The 21778-nt window shown below is 46.5% G+C and overlaps 1 long non-coding RNA gene and 1 other non-coding gene across 7 annotated transcripts; one reads left to right on the top strand and one right to left on the bottom strand.

The window, feature by feature from the left end:
* The first annotated feature begins 258 nt into the window (after positions 1-258).
* On the top strand, positions 259-5192 carry LOC120665582. 6 transcript variants are annotated; one of them, XR_005671215.1, is made up of 3 exons: positions 259-2951; positions 3365-4924; positions 4999-5192. It is a non-coding gene; the product is annotated as an uncharacterized LOC120665582 (long non-coding RNA). The 6 variants fall into 6 exon arrangements; XR_005671219.1 differs by having other exon boundaries at positions 261-2951; positions 3365-4363; positions 4776-5192; XR_005671218.1 differs by having other exon boundaries at positions 261-2951; positions 3365-4363; positions 4447-5192.
* A 15967-nt stretch (positions 5193-21159) lies between these two features.
* On the bottom strand, positions 21160-21265 carry LOC120668195. Its single transcript, XR_005672293.1, has one exon. It is a non-coding gene; the product is annotated as a small nucleolar RNA R71 (small nucleolar RNA).
* Positions 21266-21778: the final 513 nt, after the last annotated feature.

Genomic DNA, 21778 nt, shown 5'->3' with positions numbered 1-21778 from the left:
CCTTTCGAAATGATTTTGGCACAAATTTTAGTTATGATGAGCTGTGATTTACATGGTGTCAGTGTTCGGAACCACCGGCTAGTAATTCTTGTCCTTTGCGCGTCTAGTCCGAATGGTGTGCAAAGAAGAAACAAGGATTATACTAGTCTGGGTGGAATTTCTATATATTAATTGTGCACCGCTCGGCCGTCAGTGAGAGTGTCCACGATAGCAAAAATATTTTGGTTCGTGCGATGCTCATCGGACGAACCGAGTCGCTGCTCCGTTCCCCGCGCCTCACCTCCTCGCTACATGCACGTCGTGTACAGGCTGGAACCTTCTCGTTCCCTGCCGTCCCTCGAGCTTCCCCGGGCTTCTTAAAAAATCTCCCTTCCCGAAACATCTTGCCGGGCCGATACACATACACGCCTCCACCGCTCGACCTTGCTGCTAGTGGTATACATGAGAAGACGGCGCCGGCGGCGATGCTTCTCCTGGCGCCGCTGCACCCGGCCTTCCTCCAACTCATCTTCGCCTTCGAGCTGCTTCTCCTTATCCTCCCCTAACTCCTCGCGATACCCTTGGCGAGTCCCCGCACCATCGCCGCCGGCGGCCGTCGCCTCCCCATCTCCGATCCCGCCGCTCTCTTCCTCTCGCTGGGGAAGCCCGCGCAGCCGTGCTCCAGTCGCACCCTTCACCATCGCGTCCTCGCGCCTCGAGGCTGTCTCCAACGTCACCATGCATGTCGAGCTCTGCAGCGGCGCCGTCGGCTTGGGGAGGCACCCGTGCTGCCGTCCGTCACGGCCGAGGACCAGCCGGCCACGCTCGCCGCCGCGGGCCGGGCCTGCCACGCGCTCGCGGGTGCATCAGCGACGTCGCTCGGCGTGATGCTCTAGAAAATCGCCGGTGTCCTCCCAGGACACGCCTTTGCCTCGGTGAGGACCTGCACCTTCTCTTCCGTCTCATCACCAAGTAAAATTTTGCTTCTGCTATGCGACGGCCGCTGCTTCCTCTTCCTCTTCTCCCACTTCCGCTCACTGCTCGCCGCCGCTTCCTCTTCCTGCGCTGCCGCCGACGCTGCTGTTGCTGACGCCGTCAACGTCGCTACACTTCCCAACCTACTCACCTTCCCAACGCTCCTTGCGACGCCAAGCAGGACAAGCACCCGGGCGCGCCTCCCTCAGCCCCTCCCCTCCTCGACCTCCCTCCCCTCTCCTCCTGCGTTCCTAAGGGCCACGAACCCCGCCACCCGGCCGGCCGCGCAGAACCACGCGTCTCATGCTCCCGCACGCGGCTGGAGGTCAGTGCACGCAGATCCGCGTGAGGAGCATGGAACCGGCGCGGCTCCGACCACTCGAGCCATCGCCGTCCAACCAAACCCGAGATACATTTCTGCTGATTCCCGTGGGCCTCAAGCCATGCACGCAACGTGTTCGTTCAATTGCCTGAGTTGGAGGATATGTTTTCTACCTGTCAAGTATGTCTGTTAGTTTATGAGCAGCACTTACGAGTGTTGATTGATCTTTTATTTCGATACTTTATTTGACCTCCAAGCTGTTTCCTAAGAAAGATCCTTGAGAGACTCTCTGAGAGAAGGAGGCAGAGGTACAAGCACAACGTGAACGACTGAAGAAGCAGTTGTTGCGTAAGCAGGAATTGATCATAGTATTGCCACATTGTGGTACCACTATTCACCTTTCATCAGCCTTCTGAAATTACATTTTCTTTTTTACTTCTTTTTTTATAGAATTACCCATTTTGTGTCACATTTCAGATAAAGCTTGCTTACAGTTGCTGGGATGGAACTGGGCATAGGAGAGCTTCCCAAGTTAATTTCTAACTGTTACTAGAATGTTTCTTCAATGTCAAGTTTTTAGACTTTGCAGTTCAGACCTAATATACGATTACAACATAGCCTACTGGGAAAGGATTTTTTTCACAGGTCAGCAGTTTTGAGGTAGTATGCGAGTTCACATAAATAATCCTCAAGGTGACTTCTGATATGTCCTTATGTATAAAACACATATATTTTTAATGATATGCCTTAATCTACCATATAGAAAGTTTTAATCTATACTGCTGTTGTGTAAAAGATTCATGAGCTTTTTAGGTGTTCTTTGTCCTTGAATTGTGGATCTGGAGTTTAATTATTTGGAGAAAAAAATATTTTTCCAGTTTCATGAGGTCATCTCTTACGTAAGTTATCATAACTGAAGTAGCATAAGAACTTAAATTGACCACCTATATCACCCTGAATTAACACACGTGGTACGAACTTAAATAATGCAACACATGTAGTACGAACTTAAATCTTCCCTTATGATTCCAAAAAACATGATGTGCTGCTGTACCTTATAGGCTATGCTCTGGTTTCCTTTGCAAGTTGAAAATAAAGGGAGATGCATAAATTCAACAGCGTTTGACATCCAACTTAACTAAACTCATTATAGTACATGATTTTTGACCAAATTTAAATCACACAATAGCACTTCTGCTTTTATATGATGTCATAGGGTACAGACAGCCCCTGCAATTCAACTAAAACAAAAACATTGCAAAGGCCAATAAGATTGGAAGCTGTAATGTACTCACAAATTGGTAGATGCAAGGTTTTGGCGTTAGATTACTGAAAGAACAATTAGGGAAAATAGACATGTTCCATTCTTGAATATGGTAATCACCTGATTTTTTTATGTAGCCTTTTCTTACAATTGTATCCAGATACCTGCTGTTTGTGCACACTATTATTCTAACAGTGCAATATATATTCAAGCATTGGTTTACATACTTAAGACAAGTGTTCTTGTGTACATATCTTTTGTGAATTTTGTCCCATCTCAGAGAACCTGACACTGTGTGCTGTGTAATTTTGACTCTTTAGGTGATCCAAGTTCGTGTATGGACAAAGACAAGGAGCAGTATTTAGCAGCTCCAACTGTGCAAGCTTTTCTTTTTTTTAAAAAAAAACATGTGTAAGCTTTTACCTCCTTCATCCTTTTCCTGGGATATCATTATGTTTTTATATGCATACTCCTGCAGCTCAAGTATAATATATGTGAGCCACGTTACATGCTATGTAATGATATTGCACTTACCTATGTCAGTCAGCCCAAAACTCCCATGGCAACTTATGTTTTGTGATGAAAAGTTTGGAATTACACTTGAGGTAGCACAAATAAAAATTTGGACTAACTAACCAAGAAGTTGCAATGTTAGAGAATAGAGCTTCAGCCTATAAGAAAGCTACTACACCAACCATAATATAACATTATATAAGTGTTTTTGGTTATTTATAGACTAATTAAAAGGATTTGTAATTTACTGTGCTTCCAGTATTTTGTTATGAAACTCACTCTATTTTGCCATTTGCTGTTGGGATTCTCAGGTACCTGGATCAACTCATGCCACTGCCAAATAGTTACAGAGCCGCTACTACTGAGCTATGATGTTGCAAGCCAAAAAAAAAGGAAAGAAAACTCTGACTACTCTCTTTTTGTGTTCTATTCATCATGATCTGCCATTTATCAATGTTAACATGGAACATTGAACTTCGACATGAATGTTGAAATTATATTTCGCTATTTTCTAGTTCTTTGTGTGTCAGCACCCTGGACAAAACTTTCTCTATCGCTTGCAAAAACTACTGCTTCGTTACAAAGATGAATAGAATAACAAGGAAAGAATCAAGAACACTTTCAAAAATGAACGTGTGGTCATACAACCAATGCATTACCTCTACTAATTTATGAATTAGTGTACTCTAAATTTTATATATCTACATGCAACTTTCATGTGCCTTGCAAATATGAACACCATTTGCATACAACTTTATATGATCAACTCTTTTTTTCTGTTGTATAACCACATTCTGTTTACATACTCATTATACTAAAAACGTAAAATAACCATCTCTCCTTTAATACTAAAATATGCAAAGGCAATTAGCGCGCAAGGGACCTCCATGGCTGCATGAACATCGACTGAGGCCTGGAATTGCTTGAACACACTAGGTATGCTACTTACTAGAGTGTTGGTATTCCCCATCCTCTTGGTGCCCTTGCTACAACACCTGACGGTATAGAAACCAACCTTTTTAAAAATCCATGTCCGCTCCAAACCATGCATCATCCAACATTCACAAGCAACACATCACTCATGTTGCTTCTCATCAACACACCGCATAGCACCACCACATCGCTATGCCTCATTTCCCTCCATTCCTAACCACGACCATCACCTGCCCAAGATCAACCGTTGCAATACAGTAGCAGTGTATCTACAAAACGATGCTCCAGCGACAAGATGTGCTCCCAGTCTTTATTACAAAAAAAAACAAGGCAAGATCATGGCACTCCCCAGAGCACCAACAAAAAACTTAATACAAGTAAGCATCAGTCATATTCTCTTATTTATTTCAGGAATCAAGCAAACTGATAATATATATTTACAAATTCACATGTCCTGTAGGTAGTAAGAGCCGCGAAAAACCCAGGACCTTCATGATCGAATTTTTCTGGATCAATAAAATTTTTAGCTACAGAATCTCCCTACCAATATGTACTTCTGCATTTAAATTTCAATGAAAATTATAGATGCTAGCTTTAGTATCATTATATGTAAATGCACTACTTTGTTTAAATTCCTATTGTACAAATAAACAGTATCTTCCATGATTAAATGTACCATTACAAACATATAAATTTGAAATTTAACTATATCGGAAAAAATAAGACAAAGGCGCGTCAACGCGCGCCCAAAGTATTTTACATGAAGAATAATTGTACTTTACCATATAGATATTTGCATCCATGGAAGGAACACCTGAAGAACAGGGCACGCTACTTCCAATACAGCGCAAAGAAGGATTTACTCCCAGTCTTCATCACAGACAAAGGCAGAGCAAAACCATACCAGTGCTTAGATCACTAAGCCAAATTTGAAAAATGTTGACATCATCTGCTCCTACCTTGATACCTTGCAATTAACACCAACTTATCACTAATTCGAATTAAATTGCAGTGATTGCAGGTCAGGAGCGGGACAACCATTCCAGGGACTTTACATTCAACACTGCCTGTAATAAGCAATAGCACTTCTGTACTAAAATATAGCTAATAGCATATCACAAATAATTGTACTATTACTACTAATATATGGACATACCACGCTAATGCTACGTGTATATGTATTAATGGCGTTCTACCTTAACCTAACGATAGCTAAGCGCGCCAAGGCGCGCGCAAAGTACTCGTGTCCTTACATCCAGTTCGCGGAAGCTGGTGTATCTTGCACTTGTTGAAGTAGGGGGGCACAAACGGGGGAGAGAGGGAGCAGGGTACCAAGTCTCTGGAGAGAAGTGTGGGTGCGAGTTTTCGTTCGATCGGCTGGATGTTCGTGCGACCGGAATCTAAGCGTATGTGTGTGGGTGTGAGTCGTCTGGGTGTCATCCTGAGTTTGCCCGGAGTTCGTCCATTTGGGCTCCCCCAGCGCGGGAGGCCTCCCTTTTTCTTTTATAGACCAAGGGAAAGGGACGGTGTACACTAGATAGAGAGATAGAGAGAGCAAGCGCATGTCTCGAGGAGGAGGGGGAGGAGGAGGAGGAGGAGGAGGAGCAAAAGATTCCCCGTGACCGCGTGGAGCTCCTCCCCTGGATACAGGTGTCCCACTTGTCCGGCTGGCGTTGCTTCCCCGTCTTGTGGGGGCTAGCCCTATCGTCGCCACCCTTCTCCTCCACAGGCGGGTCTTCCCCGCTCTGTGGACCGCAGCGCAAGGTGTGCGAACACCGCCCGTATGGACAATAATGCACGCCCCTCCACTACGGCCTGTCGCGTCCGTAGACCTATAGAGGCATGCCCTACCCTGTTCATGCATCAGCGGTGTTGATGGTCGTTAAGTGCAAAATATGACCGTCAACTATACTCATAAAAGAAGGAAAATCATACCTCTTACTTGCATATTTGTATAACTAACCTAGCTCCACAGTTGTTTTCGAAGATTTATGTTTTCAAGAGCACAAGTACGGAATAAGAAGAAAACACGAAGAATACGCAGACAAAGTCACAGAAGATCGCGTCCTGCGTAACACATGCAAAAGAGGCCCACCTGATAGACCAAACCGACCAACTGGACCCCGGCACCGACGTACCAATATCAGGACCCACCAGGCAGACACACGAAGAAAGACGGTGGCCAGGGGTGCCAAGGTGGGGCCGGCCGAACCCTTGGTTCGGCCGAACTTGCCCTGGCTCCCGTCCAGGTGCACTTTGGCGGGAAGGCGGTGCTGATCCTCCTGAAGGCGGTTCTCAGTGTTTCCATGTATAGTTTTGGCGGGAACCGACCTATCCAAGCTATATAAGGGGCCTCCCTCCACACACTCCACACACACCACAAGGCCTCTCTCTCTCTCACTCTCATGTGACTTGTACTCCTTAGGGTAGTGGAGCTAGACTAGTACTTCATCTTCTTTAGCGAATCCAGTCGTCCTCGGGGTCGGCGAGCAATCCTCGGCCTCTGGTATGGCTTTGTATTCCGACTTTCATTATGCTATTCATACTGAGTTCGTTCTTGGTTATCTTGCTATGTTCTTAGCATGCTTAGCCTTGATTTGTGCTTTATCAAGTTATACTAGTTGCTTGCTTAGACTAGATGATCTGGGTAAGGATATCAGTTCGTTGTGCTTTCGGGCTTGCCTTACCATCTTACCTGTCCATCCAAAGGGTGGGGGACCCGGGAGTGCTAGGGTAGTGACCACATATGCGGGCATTGTGCACTGGTGTGCGGGATCCCTCGGATATGACGGTGCTCCACGGTTTTGATGAGGACATGACCAATATGCATATGACCAAGGCCCAAGCGAAGATAGAGTTCAAAGCCCAATCCACATTGAAGTCCGATTTATTCGCGAGTCCGGTTCGGACTGCAGGAGCAGGCCTCACGAAAATAGACGCCCAGCCACATACGGGCTCCGTTTTGAGCGTTCTATATATCGTTGGATAGCTAAGGAGATAAGCTTTCCAGACCAACTGATCCCATATCAAAATACGCTCGGAGTCGATGGGAATCGTCGAAACAACATGACGACCAGAATCTGCCTGGATGCAGCGATGCCAGTTTTTGGGCCCGAAGGCCTTGTACTCCCTAGGGTTGCCCGGCCACGGCGTCTCGCTATTCGTAGGAGAAACCCTAGACAAGAGACACAAATAAAATCCAATCTCATCTACCTTGCCGATTCTTCTGGATCGTGATTGGGAGCGTGATCAGGATTGTTTCCTGGGTGCGCTGCTCCGGATTCTTGAGTGGATCCCCATCTTCTGATCGTGGTTCATCGTAGCTACGGGTGGAAGAATTATCTGGGTTTGCATCATCTATTGTAAGCTTATCCCTCCATTTATCTGCTACTGTTTGAGTTTGGATTTATCAATCGGAATTGCTTTGTGTATACACATTGTACATCTGGTTTGGGATTTGGGCCAGTAATCTTGCTGCTCGGTTTCATTGTGTAACAACGAGATTGTTTCTGATATTGAATCAAGGTCCGGCTGTGTTACTAGTTCTTGACCCAAGAAATATTCCTATTGGCCGGTGGTTCTGGTTGATTGTTTGGCTGATTATTATACGTCTGCTTACTTCTACTGAAATCAGTTAAGTACCGTGAAAGATTGGCACATATTTCAGGCACCGTCGGCGTGTCCTTATCAGGTTTGACTGGGGTAGACCACAGGTGGTGACAGCCCTGTCGGTCTGCCGGGAACTTGCTTCTCGGTTAGCGTACTCCCCGACATTCGGGTATTGTGTAGGAGTTCATGCAAAGATGAAACGGGACTGGATGTTCTCCAGTGCGGGTCATTCTCCCCGATGTCCCTAATTTCCCGGCACCTGCAGCTCTAAGTATGTGGCTAACGTAACTTATCTGCTAACATGAATAGTATACTAGGATATGTGCCTATGCTCCCACTAACCTTAGGTGTGCTTGTTTATTCTTTATTCATGAGAGTTGACTGTTCTGTGTGTGTCACATTACCCCTAATTATCCTTTATTTATCACTTACCCCTGCACAATCAGTAGTCTGCACCTTAATTCATAATGTCATGGTTATGGAACTAGTAAATATCTTTACACAACCTCGTCATCCCTTGGGAAAATATAAATAACGATACCCTGAATACTTCCGGGTGAAATGCTACAACGGTATATCCGTACGCTTGCGGATCTTTCTGTAAATGTTAAGACATACCAACACGGCATTTCTGGCGCCGTTGCTAGGGACACCCCATTCCTAGTGATTGCGCTAAGAAACGTCAACAAGCATTTCTGGCGCCGTTGCCGGGGATGGCACTAGGTGTAATGATTTTACTAAGCACATAAACATGGCAATATGAGTAAGAGGTAGCTACTGCTTATAATGGGGACGTGGGTTCCCGATCTTCCGTCAGGTTCTGGATAACTCTCGTTGTAGGCGGAGCGAGACACACCGATCCGGCTTCAGATCCTAAGACCCGAATCCAGCAATCTTAGCACCACAACTCCTCTGGTTATCAACCGTGTCACAACCCGGTTGACCTCGCCAAGAAGGCTAATCTCTGCAAGCGCAACGAAGAACACAAGCAAGAACTCGAAAGAAACGCAGCTCAAATGAAGTGACTCTGCAGATCAATGATTAATCTCACGAGTTGGGGTTTCACAAACCGATGAACGGCGACAACTGTTCTTGACAGAATGAATCTAAGCAAAACCCAAGTAACCTAATGGCGGCTGCTGTGTATATAGAAGAGAGAGGCTAGGGGGCGGCCAAGGGGGTGGCCGGGCAACCCTAGGGAGTACAAGGCCTTCGGGCCCAAAAACTGGCATCGCTGCATCTAGGCAGATTCTGGTCGTCATGTTGTTTCGACGATTCCCATCGACTCCGAACGTATTTTGATATGGATCAGTTGGTCTGGAAAGCTTATCTCCTTAGCTATCTAATGATATATAGAACGCTCAAAACGGAGCCCGTATGTGGCCTGGGCGTCTATTTTCGTGAGGCCTGCTCCTGCAGTCCGAACCGGACTCGCGAATAAATCGGACTTCAATGTGGATTGGGCTTTGAACTCTATCTTCGCTTGGGCCTTGGTCATATGCATATTGGTCATGTCCTCATCATTCTCCCCTTCTTGGTTTTGAGTCGTCCTCGACTCAAAGTCGCTGATGCTTGCGGAAGTAGTTGTTCCCATTCTTGACATGATCCTGCGTTGCTCCCCTTCTTGAAATTGAACCTGTTGTGACAAAACAAACAAACAAGAACAAGAGGAACTCTGCATGATAGGATTAGTCTTAAAATAGCCCTCTTTTTCATCAAATTGTTGCACAGCAAAAGGAGATTTCAGATTTGAACACATATAAACACGATGCACCATGTACTCTCCTTTACAATTATAATTGCCAATAAAGTGATATGTACATCGAGATAACCATGGCAATCCAACACATTTAAATTTCTCCTCCAAACTACTAAGTGCACACAAAGTATCAAACTCTATATAACCCAAAGTATTTAAAGAAGACAACAATTTCCTTTCATCCTTTTCTGTAGCAATTGGAATCAAATGTTTATTTTTAGCATAAGTCTTTGGTTCCAAAACAAAAGGATCAGTTTCCTTCACAAGTTGTGGCACAGAGATAAACATAGAACTATCACACAACTCTTCTTTATCACAAAAATCAGTAGAATATTTATCATGTGACAAAGTCAATTCAGATTTGCTGTCCACTAAATGTTGCTCTATTATAGCATGAGTGGTGGACAATTTCAGCACATCAAGAGAGCTCTTACCTGAGACAATTACCTGTTCATTCTCTATCACCTTGTCTTCTGTTTTAGATACATGCTGCAAAATATTAGGTCCAACAGAAGACAAAGCGATATCTTTAATTTGTACGAAATCAGATTTAGAGGACGGCACTGTAACATCTGAAATAATCCATTTTTTTCTAAAAGGCTCATTCTTTCTTCTCTCTGCTCTTTCAAGATCGGCTTCGAAAATTTCAGTTGCGGTCATAGATTTAAGTGTAATTTTTGTACCATTGTAGTTGAAAGAATATCTATTTGCAACTTTTTTATGTACCACATCATTTATATTAATCCATGGCGTTCCTAGCAATAAATGACATGCTTGCATGGGTACTATATCAAAATCAGCACTACTCTTGTAAAAACCAATGCTAAATTCAATATGTACAAATTCAGTTACCTTAATCTTATCGTAAGAATTTACCCATTGCATGTAGTATGGATGTGGATGTGGCTTTGTGGTCAGACCAAGCTTCTCGACCAGCTCTAAACTTGCAAGGTTGTTGCAAGTCTCACCATCAATGATGACTCGGCAACGTCGTTCCATCACGGCAAAGAAAGTCTGGAACAAATTGTTGAATTGATTTTGCTCCACTTTCTCCATTTGAGAACTCAACACTCGCTGAGCAATCTCAGTGTTTCCTGACATTATTAGTAAGTAGACAAGAGAAAACACAAAAGGTTATCCCTATCAACTACTATATGTGGATGTGGATGGTGGAAACACAATCTCGCACGTCTTACCAAGCTCTTACAAGTGTTCTTACCAATGCAAAGCAGAGGATGGTACAACCGGTGGCTGGTTCGTGATACCTGTGAGGAAGTGGTACCAAGATTGCAAGATCCTCTGGGTGTACTGATCTGAAGATAATATGTGGAGCTTTGGGAGGCTTTATTTAGTAGCAAGGATTAGCACAATTGAAAATCAGATAGCAAAAATTGAATAAATATCCAAAGTACTTATCAATGTTGCTGGCCTAAACGTGTTCCTAGAACTAGTTCAAGCAAGCAAGCGACATATACCAAGCACAAAGGACACAAAAGGATGCAAGCACTTCTAATTTTTTTTCTTTTTTTTTGTGCAGATCTTTTTTATGCACTTGCCTTTTTCTTTCTTTCTTTTTCTATTCAAAAGTGCCACAAGAGCAAGAGACAACTCCACACTATCACAAAATTATTGTCTGTAAATTACAGATTTGCTACACAAACTTATACAGGCTGTTTCACAAATTTAGAGACCTCAAACACGAAAACTTACAACACGAAAGTTGTAGATCCCCCTTTTCTCTTTCTTTGCAATATATGGAAAGTATCTCTTGGATAAAGGAAGTAGAAGATATTGACCCCGAAATACAGACTACTCAGAAATTTCTGGGTCACCAACAGATTGACTTCCAATACAGATTAGACGCAGATAACTACGTTTTCTGGAATTCTCATAGTTGATAAAGTTGTAGATAATTTCACAAGCTTTCCATAAAGTACTAGAACACAAAAATCCGAGTTGATATGCGAGAGATATCAACTAAATACCGAACTGGACAGAGACAAGTCCGAACCGGACGAGAAGACGGAATGGAAAAGGACACGGTGACACGATGCAAAACTCAAACCAATCTAAGAACTCGATCTAAACCAGCAACAAGACCACGACTATGGACATAAACTCAATGATGCGGACTCCGATATCAAAAAAATGCAATGGCTTAAAAGGGCTAATGGGATGGGAAAACAGCACGAACACAAAATTTTCTAGGGCTTTTTGGTGGACTGTGGGACAATGGCGAAAATGATGAAACTAAAGATAGATGTGAAACCTGATAGTAGACCTGGGTCTCTGAATACCAAATAATGGGGACGTGGGTTCCCGATCTTCCGTCAGGTTCTGGATAACTCTCGTTGTAGGCGGAGCGAGACACACCGATCCGGCTTCAGATCCTAAGACCCGAATCCAGCAATCTTAGCACCACAACTCCTCTGGTTATCAACCGTGTCACAACCCGGTTGACCTCGCCAAGAAGGCTAATCTCTGCAAGCGCAACGAAGAACACAAGCAAGAACTCGAAAGAAACGCAGCTCAAATGAAGTGACTCTGCAGATCAATGATTAATCTCACGAGTTGGGGTTTCACAAACCGATGAACGGCGACAACTGTTCTTGACAGAATGAATCTAAGCAAAACCCAAGTAACCTAATGGCGGCTGCTGTGTATATAGAAGAGAGAGGCTAGGGGGCGGCCAAGGGGGTGGCCGGGCAACCCTAGGGAGTACAAGGCCTTCGGGCCCAAAAACTGGCATCGCTGCATCCAGGCAGATTCTGGTCGTCATGTTGTTTCGACGATTCCCATCGACTCCGAGCGTATTTTGATATGGGATCAGTTGGTCTGGAAAGCTTATCTCCTTAGCTATCCAACGATATATAGAACGCTCAAAATGGAGCCCGTATGTGGCCTGGGCGTCTATTTTCGTGAGGCCTGCTCCTGCAGTCCGAACCGGACTCGCGAATAAATCGGACTTCAATGTGGATTGGGCTTTGAACTCTATCTTCGCTTGGGCCTTGGTCATATGCATATTGGTCATGTCCTCATCAGCTTATATAGGCTAATGTGCTTATCTTTTTGTTTTCTCCTGATTGGATGAAAACAGGGTAGTGTATGTCTGGTTTTTCCTTGCCGACAAACTTCGTTGAAAATCCCGAGAAGCTCATGAGAAGGGTCCGACCTCGTGTCGTCCCTCCTCCGCTCTCGCAGTCGACAAGCGAGCCAGCTTCCCAAGCAACATCAACAATCACCGAAACCATGGCTGAGAAGACTATGTCCCCTCAGCTGCCAATGTGGCAACTGAACCCAATGTTGATGTCGAGGACGTGAACTTTGAGCTGAAGTCCAGCCTCATAAACATGGTGCAGGCTAGCCCATTCTGTGGCAAGCCAAATGAGGACGCCAACGCCCATCTCCAGAACTTCCTGGAGTTATGCAAGACCGTGACCATACGGGCTGTTACAGCTGACGCCATCAGGCTCCGCCTATTTCCTTTCTCCCTCCTGGGGAAGGCGAAACAGTGGTTTTATCAGAACAAGGAAGCCGTCAGCATGTGGGACAAATGTTCCATGGCGTTCCTCGCCAAATTCTTTCCGTTGGGCAAAACAAATGCCCTACGAGGAAGAATTTCAAGTTTCCAGCAGACAGGGATAGAATCCATCCCAGAAGCTTGGGAGACTCCAAAAATACATACTCGCCTGTCCTCATCATGAGATGGACGAATGGCTCGTGCTCCAAAGTTTCTACAATGGGCTAACGACCATATCCAGAGCCCATCTCAATGCTGCTGCTGGAGGAGCCTATGTTGACCTGACAATTGCCAAGGCTACGTCCTTAATTGAAAAGATGGTCTCCAACCAGGGCTCGAACGAGGAGCTTTCCCAGCAAAGAAACAAGGGTGGAATACATACCATCAAGGAGATGGTCATGCTCGCCGCCAAGCTGGACATCCTATTGAAGAAACTTAATGAAGGGAACCGGCCACAAATGCCTGTTCCCGTCCATGCCATGAACTCGTACTTAACATGTGAGGTTTGTGGTGACGGTGGACACTCGGGGAATGACTACCCCGAGACCCGAGAAGACGCAGTCTACAACAACAACAACAACACCGGGTTCCATCCACAAGGAGGCCAGGGGTAGGGTCAAGCACGCCCACCATTCCAAGGAGAAGGTAACAATTTCAACTCAAATTTCAATTCGAATTTCAACCAACCCTCCTTAAGAGACCTTGTTTTTGGCCAAGCTAAAATAAATGAATCTTTAAACAAAAAGCTTGCTGCCAATGATAAAATTTTTGAAAGTATAAATGCAAAAGTTGAAACTCATTCTTCTACAATTAAAAATTAATTAAGTTTCAACAAAATGATAGAAACACAACTGGCACAATTAGCTGCTGTTGTTCCTGTCTCTGAGACCGGGAAGATTCCGGGGCAACCCGAATCTCTCGTTGAAACTGTAAATATGGTATCTACTGGGTGGGGCAACCTTCCCCGGCAGACTTCTCGCACTAACCATGCAGGCAGGTACAATCCCCCGAAGAATGACACTTGGGATGGCCTGGTAGAAGTAATTCAAGAAGATCTATGGGTCCCCATGATCAGCTGCTCAATCTTCGATCAATACTATGAGCACGCGCTCTGTGACCTGGGGGCCAGTGTCAACATTATGCCCATGGTAATATACAAGAAACTCTTATACCTTGCTCTCTCCCCAACATATATGTGTGTGCAGCTCGCAGACTCTACAATCTGGTATCCCGAAGGGATAGCCAAGAACATCTTGGTCCGCGTGCAAGACTCCTTCATCCTTGCGGACTTCGTGGTCATGGATATAGAAGGCGACCATTCCTGAGGGCCGCCAGAGCAAGGATTGACGTGAGAAAAGGAGAAATCCGCTTCCGCGTCAGAAAGGAGGACATGTTCTTTAGATTCAAGCAAAGGGAAGAGCAGCACATCCTGAACCAACAGGATGACGAAGGGCAGGCACTTTGGGATGCACCAGAATCCCCACCATCAAAACCTACGACCACACGATCAAAGAAAAGACGTGCAAAGAAGGTGTGGCATAAGGTCGCAAGCTCATCCTCGTCCAATTCTCCAGGACGAGCCCAACTTGAGTAAAATACACTGTGGGTCTTTAAACTAGTTGATCCATTCTGTTCAGGTCCATGAACTTTGAAAATGTATTTTTAGGTCTGGGATCTATTTAAGTGACTCACTTGAGGTCCAAAACGCCTCCGACCGCCTCTGACCGTCTACGTGGACGGCCAACTCGGATCCAACATGGACTCAGATCCAACGTGGACCGCCTCTCTCTCTCTCTCTCTTCCTCCCCATCCCCTCCTCCGGCGTCCTTCCCGTGCCTCCGCCCCTCCTCTGCTCCCTCCCTCCTCCGCCGATGGGGACAGAGAGCAGCGCGGCCGCAAGCACAAGGAGCTGCGCGGTGCTGGCTGAGGACGCAGCGGCGGGCCTGCAAGAGCACGGCAGCCGCACGAAGCTTCTCGCGCGGCCGTGTTCGGCTCCCGACGGCCTTCTCGTGGGGAGCGGGCCTCCTCACCTCCACGGCTCACCCGCCCTACACGCGCCCCCAAGGCACTGCTCGCCGTGGCCTCCTTCGCCTCCACCGCCACCACCTCCTCTGGCCTCCCCGGCGAGGATCCGCACGGGTGCGGACATCCTGCGGATCGAGCTCCCTTGCTCCCTCCGCCCCCTTCCCCTGCTGCGCGGCGGTCGGGGCGGGACGGGTGGAGCAGCATGCGCGGTCAGGGGCGGGGAGGACAGAGCGGCGCACCACGTAGCACACACCGAGGCCAGTGGCAAGATGGGCTCCAAGACGCGCAGGGCTCCGGCATTCCGCGGCGGGCGGTGTTGCGGCCTGCAGCATCCGGGCGGAGGCGGCACGCGGAGGCCGCGGAGGGGTCGTGTGGTGGACGCGAAGGACACTCCAGGAGCATCGCGCGGGGGCCGTGGAGCGGCGGCGGCGCTCATGCGAGACGGAGGAGGTGGAGAAGGAGCTGGGGCGGCCGCGAGCCACAGTGACGCCGAGTTCAAGCTGGTCCGATCCTAAGCTTCTCCGTGCGGCCAGCCCCTCCTTCCTCGCTTCCATGGCTGTTGGCCGGCCCCTCCCTCACGCAGCGGAGCAGGGGCCTCGCGGTGGAGCAGAGCTCGTAGAAGATCGCACGCCACCCCCTTCCTCCTCCGCCGCGGCGGCGGAGCTCCAGCTCGCGCGCCGGCGAGCCGCTGGGGCATGCGGCGGGGTGGAGGACGCTCTGCTCCGAGCACCTCGCCGGCTCCCCCTTCATACGGCGCCGAGGACCCACCATAGCAGCGATGCCGGTGGTTGGGAGGGCACGCCTAGAAGCCAACACACAGCCCCAGTCCACGTTGGATCTGAGTTGGCCGTCCACGTAGACTCAAAGGCGGTCAGAGGTGTTTTGGACAACAAGTGACTCACTTAAATAGATCCTGAACCTAAAAATACATTTTTCAAAGTTTATGGACCTAAACAGAATAGCTCAACTAGTTTAAGGACCCACAGTGCATTTTACTCTATTTACTTTCCATCATTTTGCTTTTCTTGACTTTTTCGTTTTTTCCCACTGCATATTTGAATTTTCAAAACACTCTTGCATGCTAGAAACTTTTCTAGCACTTTTTTTATTTTCACAAAAATCCAAAAATATTTTTGAGCATTAAAATCCTTTGAAAAATAAATTTGAACATCTTTTCAAAGCAAAGTTTGGCCGGCACCAAAGTTTAAAAAGCACATGACCTTTAGAAGGGCAGTGGGCCCTGGCTGTCAGTAGGGGGGCCCACTAGGGTTCGGCCGAACCCTAGGGTCGGCCGACCCCCTGCCAACAGCTAATGGGCCCACCCTTCTCCAACGGTAACTAGCCGTTGAGGCTTGTCTCCTCCAACGGTGCCTGGCCATTCTCTCTTTAAATAGAGGCCGAGAAGTGGGTGTTGAGCTCTCACACTCAACTCTCATTTACTCACTCCCTCTCAAACTCTCTCAAACTTTGCTCTCATGTTTTCATTGGATTTTTGCTCAAGTTTTGATTTCAAGAGACGTCGCTCTCTCTCATTTCTTTGCTGCAAGAAAGAAGGAGCAACACATGGGTAAGAACGTTCATTTCGGTTTCACTAACGTAACCCGTTTCGAGTTGCACATGTTTTTGTTCCATCTTGAAAGGCTTAGAGCGGAAGGTCTCCGGCACATTCAAGAAGATGACGGGTGGAAGTTCATCCCGTTCTCGTGATGGCTCAAGCTCGTACACACCCGAACCTACGCCTACACCAAGCACGATGGACTATGAGGAAGAAGAATAATACGAAGAGATGCAAGCCGAACAGCAAGCCGAGATCATAGAGATTGATGCAGAAGATGCCTCCTACCTCGACTTGCGAGATGATCGTGAATGACAAGGCTATGCCATCCTTAAGAACCGAAGCTTCATCCACACCCGAGCATTCGATCCGGACCTCCTCATCAAAACAGGTATGTACGAAGACTTCTCTAACGTTTGGCATGCAATTGGATGGGATAACTTCGTTCCCATTGAGGAGTATGGTTCTCAACTCCTCACCATCCAATTTCTTTGCACTCTTTGGGATGTGGAAAACGGGGTTTATTTTTGACTTTTCGAGAAAGAGTATTTGCTTTCATGGAAAACTTTTGCTAGCCACATTGATTTTAACAAACGCTGGCCAATTTCTCTCGAGCAAGCTTGCCGCGGTTTTAATCGTCATGAATTTTGGGGCCAGATTTCGGGTCAAGTTGTCCTTGGCAAGTTTGCACCTCGGTGCGGCGACATTCATAATCCAACTCTTAAGTTGATGCACAAGTGGTTAACCATCACTCTCTTTCCAAGAGATGATGTCCGACCCGTGTGCAACGATGAGTTACTCATTCTTTATGCCATGGTCAACAAGATCAAAATCTCCCCTGCGCAAGCTTTGGTTAAGCAATGGCTTTCGAATTTCATGATGACGGGTCCTATTGAGTGCACTTCTTTGATTACTTGTATCGCTACACGTAACAGTGCCTTAGAGTGGAATTTTATTCCTTTCATTGAAGGCGACCGTGCGTATATCGACGAGGCTTATTTGATCTAAGGTCACACACTCAAGAAAGGCATGGATGACTCTTTGATTTTCTTCTACTTGGGATTTACAAATGATATTCCGCTGCCCAATACGGAATTCCATTTGTATAATTGCCATTGGCTAACCATCCCTCTCGTTCCACGAGAAGGAGGTCAAGGCATAGATCTTCTGGTTTACCTGGCAGGATGACAAGGAGCAGAACCAGAAGGGAAGCAGAACCAACACCACCGCCTCAGCAGCCACAACACTCATATCAATATGAGGCCGGTGGTTCGTCAGGGCACAGTGCCAGCATGGAGGAGAGGGCACGGCAGGCACCAGGCCGCCGGTCCACCAGTTCCAGCTCCAGTGGAGCCCCGAACCTCATCAGACGGACGGCTTTGTCCCAAGGTTTCGGTGCCATCACCCAGCAGCTAGGTGAGCTACAGGTGCAGAGCGAAAACATACAAGAGACGGTGCACCAACACATCGATACATCCCAAGCATGGCAGCGTCACACTGGCGAGAGACTCCACAACATAGAGTAGTTGCAGTTGCAACGACAGGAGGAGTGGAGGGCATACTGCCGCTGGACGGGTTTCAACCCTGATCAGCCGTAGTGAGCCTGAAACTAGCTTAGGGGAGGACCCCACGAGAGGTAACTTGTATCATTTATCTTTACTGCTTTTATAACCTTGCATGAAACCCATAAAAATTTTAAAATCAGAAAACCCCTAAAAAATTGCATAACTAAAAACAAATAAAAATTTGTAAAACTTAGAAAACACCAAAAATATTTTTTTAATATGTATAGTAAGCATGGTGTAAGTTTTCCTTGTTGAGATGATGAATAGTTGCTCTGTTAATTTCCTTCATATGCTTAGTTACAACTTTGTGCTCTACCTAGTTTTGGGTTTGTTGGCTTAAAAGTTCAAACTTTAAACTTGAAACTTGTGGATAGCAAAAAGTATGATCCAAATCTAAGTTGTTGTGAGCTATGATATGGTTAAGTAGAGTCGCTATGATCTTCTCTTATGTGATACTTGATATCCGGAGTTTTTAATTTTGAAAATATAAAAATATAATAAAGTTTCTCGATGATATGAAATTCCTATCCAAAGCCATATGTTGTTTTCATTGCAAAACTTTCCACATATGCAACTTGCTATCTCATTGAGCTTTGTCAAATTGTTGTGACCCTTAGTGAGATTCATTTCATACTCCCATGATCAAGATCATGTACACGCTTCCACCACATGCTATGCTTCTACCACCGGATTGATGGTTGAACTAAGGAGAAAGAAATATGAGCACTCTATGATACTGTTCTGACACTCAACCACCAAAGATGAGGTAAAACTATAGGCTCCACAGGAGTAAGGTAAGAGGTAAGAATAAAAGGCAAAGTTATTCAAAATCAAGGTAAGAAGCATTCGGTTGTGCCAAAGTATAAGTTGGAAATTCAACATTGTAGTAACTCCTGATCAACAACGAGCGCCTTGTTTTGTTCGGGACGAGCAAAAGGCTAGCTTGGGGGTGTTGTTGACGGTCGTTAAGTGCAAAATATGACTGTCAACTATACTCATAAAAGAAGGAAAATCATACCTCTTACTTGCATATTTGTATCACTAACCTAGCTCCACAGTTGTTTTCGAAGATTTATGTTTTCAGGAGCACAAGTTCGGAATAAGAAGAAAACATGAAGAATACACAGACAAAGTCGCAGAAGATCGCGTCATGCGTAACACATGCAAAAGAGGCCCACCTGACAGACCAAACCGACCAACTGGATCCTGGCACCGACATACCAACATCAGGACCCACCATGCAGACACATGAAGAAAGATGGTGGCCAGGGGCACCATGGTGGGGCCGGCCGAACCCTTGGTTCGGGGTGAACCTGCCCTGGCTCCCGTCCAGGTGCACTTTGGCGGGAAGGCGGTGCTGATCCTCCTGAAGGCGGTTCTCAGTGTTTCCATGTATAGTTTTGGCGGGAACCGACCTATCCAAGCTATATAAGGGGCCTCCCTCCACACACTCCACACACACCACAAGGCCTCTCTCTCTCACTCTCATGTGACTTGTACTCCTTAGGGTAGTGGAGCTAGACTAGTACTTCATCTTCTTTAGCGAATCCAGTCGTCCTCGGGGTCGGCGAGCAATCCTCGGCCTCTGGTATGGCTTTGTATTCCGACTTTCGTTATGCTATTCATACTGAGTTCGTTCTTGGTTATCTTGCTATGTTCTTAGCATGCTTAGCCTTGATTTGTGCTTTATCAAGTTATACTAGTTGCTTGCTTAGACTAGATGATCTGGGTAAGGATATCGGTTTGTTGTGCTTTCGGGCTTGCCTTAGCATCTTACCTGTCCATCCGAAGGGTGGGGGACCCGGGAGTGCTAGGGTAGTGACCTCATATGCGGGCATTGTGCACTGGTGTGTGGGATCCCTCGGATATGACGGTGCTCCACGGTTTGACTGGGGTAGACCACAGGTGGTGACAGCCCTGTCGGTCTGCCGGGAACTTGCTTCTCGGTTAGCATACTCCCCGACATTCGGGTATTGTGTAGGAGTTCATGCAAAGATGAAACGGGACTGGATGTTCTCCAGTGCGGGTCATTCTCCCCGATGTCCCTAATTTCCCGGCACCTGCAGCTCTAAGTATGTGGCTAACGTAACTTATCTGCTAACATGAATAGTATACTAGGATCTGTGCCTATGCTCCCACTAACCTTAGGTGTGCTTGTTTATTCTTTATTCATGAGAGTTGAATGTTCTGTGTGTGTCACATTACCCCTAATTATCCTTTATTTATCACTTACCCCTGCACAATCAGTAGTCTGCACCTTAATTCATAATGTCATGGTTATGGAACTAGTAAATATCTTTACACAACCTCGTCATCCCTTGGGAAAATATAAATAACGATACCCTGAATACTTCCGGGTCAAATGCTACAACGGTATATCCGTACGCTTGCGGATCTTTCTGTAAATGTTAAGACATACCAACACGGCATTTCTGGCGCCGTTGCTAGGGACACCCCATTCCTAGTGATTGCGCTAAGAAACGTCAACAAGCATTTCTGGCGCCGTTGCCGGGGATGGCACTAGGTGTAATGATTTTACTAAGCACATAAACATGGCAATATGAGTAAGAGGTAGCTGCTGCTTATACAGGCTAATGTGCTTATCTTTTTGTTTTCTCCTGATTGGATTAAAACAGGGTAGTGTATGTCTGGTTTTTCCTTGCCGACAAACTTCGTTGAAAATCCCGAGAAGCTCATGAGAAGGGTCCGACCTCGTGTCGTCCCTCCTCCGCTCTCGCAGTCGACAAGCGAGCCAGCTTCCCAAGCACCATCAACAATCACCGAAACCACGGCTGAGAAGACTATGTCCCCTCAGCTGCCAATGTGGCAACTGAACCCAATGTTGATGTTGAGGACGTGAACTTTGAGCTGAAGTCCAGCCTCATAAACATGGTGCAGGCTAGCCCATTCTGTGGCATGCCAAATGAGGACGCCAACGCCCATCTCCAGAACTTCCTGGAGTTATGCAAGACCGTGACCATACGGGCTGTTACAGCTGACGCCATCAGGCTCCGCCTATTTCCTTTCTCCCTCCTGGGGAAGGCGAAACAGTGGTTTTATCAGAACAAGGAAGCCGTCAGCATGTGGGACAAGTGTTCCATGGCGTTCCTCGCCAAATTCTTTCCGTTGGGCAAAACAAAGGCCCTACGAGGAAGAATTTCAAGTTTCCAACAGACAGGGATGGAATCCATCCCAGAAGCTTGGGAGACTCCAAAAATACATACTCGCCTGTCCTCATCATGGGATGGACGAATGGCTCGTGCTCCAAAGTTTCTACAATGGGCTAACGACCACATCCAGAGCCCATCTCAATGCTGCTGCTGGAGGAGCCTATCTTGACCTGACAATTGCCAAGGCTACGTCCTTAATTGAAAAGATGGTATCCAACCAGGGCTCGAACGAGGAGCTTTCATTATGCTATTCATACTGAGTTCGTTATTGGTTATCTTGCTATGTTCTTAGCATGCTTAGCCTTGATCTGTGTTTTATCAAGTTATACTAGTTGCTTGCTTAGACCAGATGATCTGGGTACAGATATCGGTTTGTTGTGCTTTCGGGTTTGCCTTAGCATCTTACCTATCCATCCGAAGGGTGGGGGACCCGGGGGTGCTAGGGTAGTGACCTCATATGTGGGCATGGTGCATGGGTATGCGGGATCCTTCGGATATGATGGTGCTCCACGATTTGACTGGGGTAGACCGCAGGTGGTGACAGCCCTGTTGGTCTGCCGGGAAGCTGCTTCTCGGTTAGCGTACTCCC

Source organism: Panicum virgatum, chromosome 3N (genome assembly GCF_016808335.1).
Source record: "Panicum virgatum strain AP13 chromosome 3N, P.virgatum_v5, whole genome shotgun sequence".
Lineage (NCBI taxonomy): Eukaryota > Viridiplantae > Streptophyta > Magnoliopsida > Poales > Poaceae > Panicum > Panicum virgatum.
The sequence above is the reverse complement of the archived record's forward strand: the minus strand, read 5'-3'. Positions and strand labels throughout refer to the sequence as shown.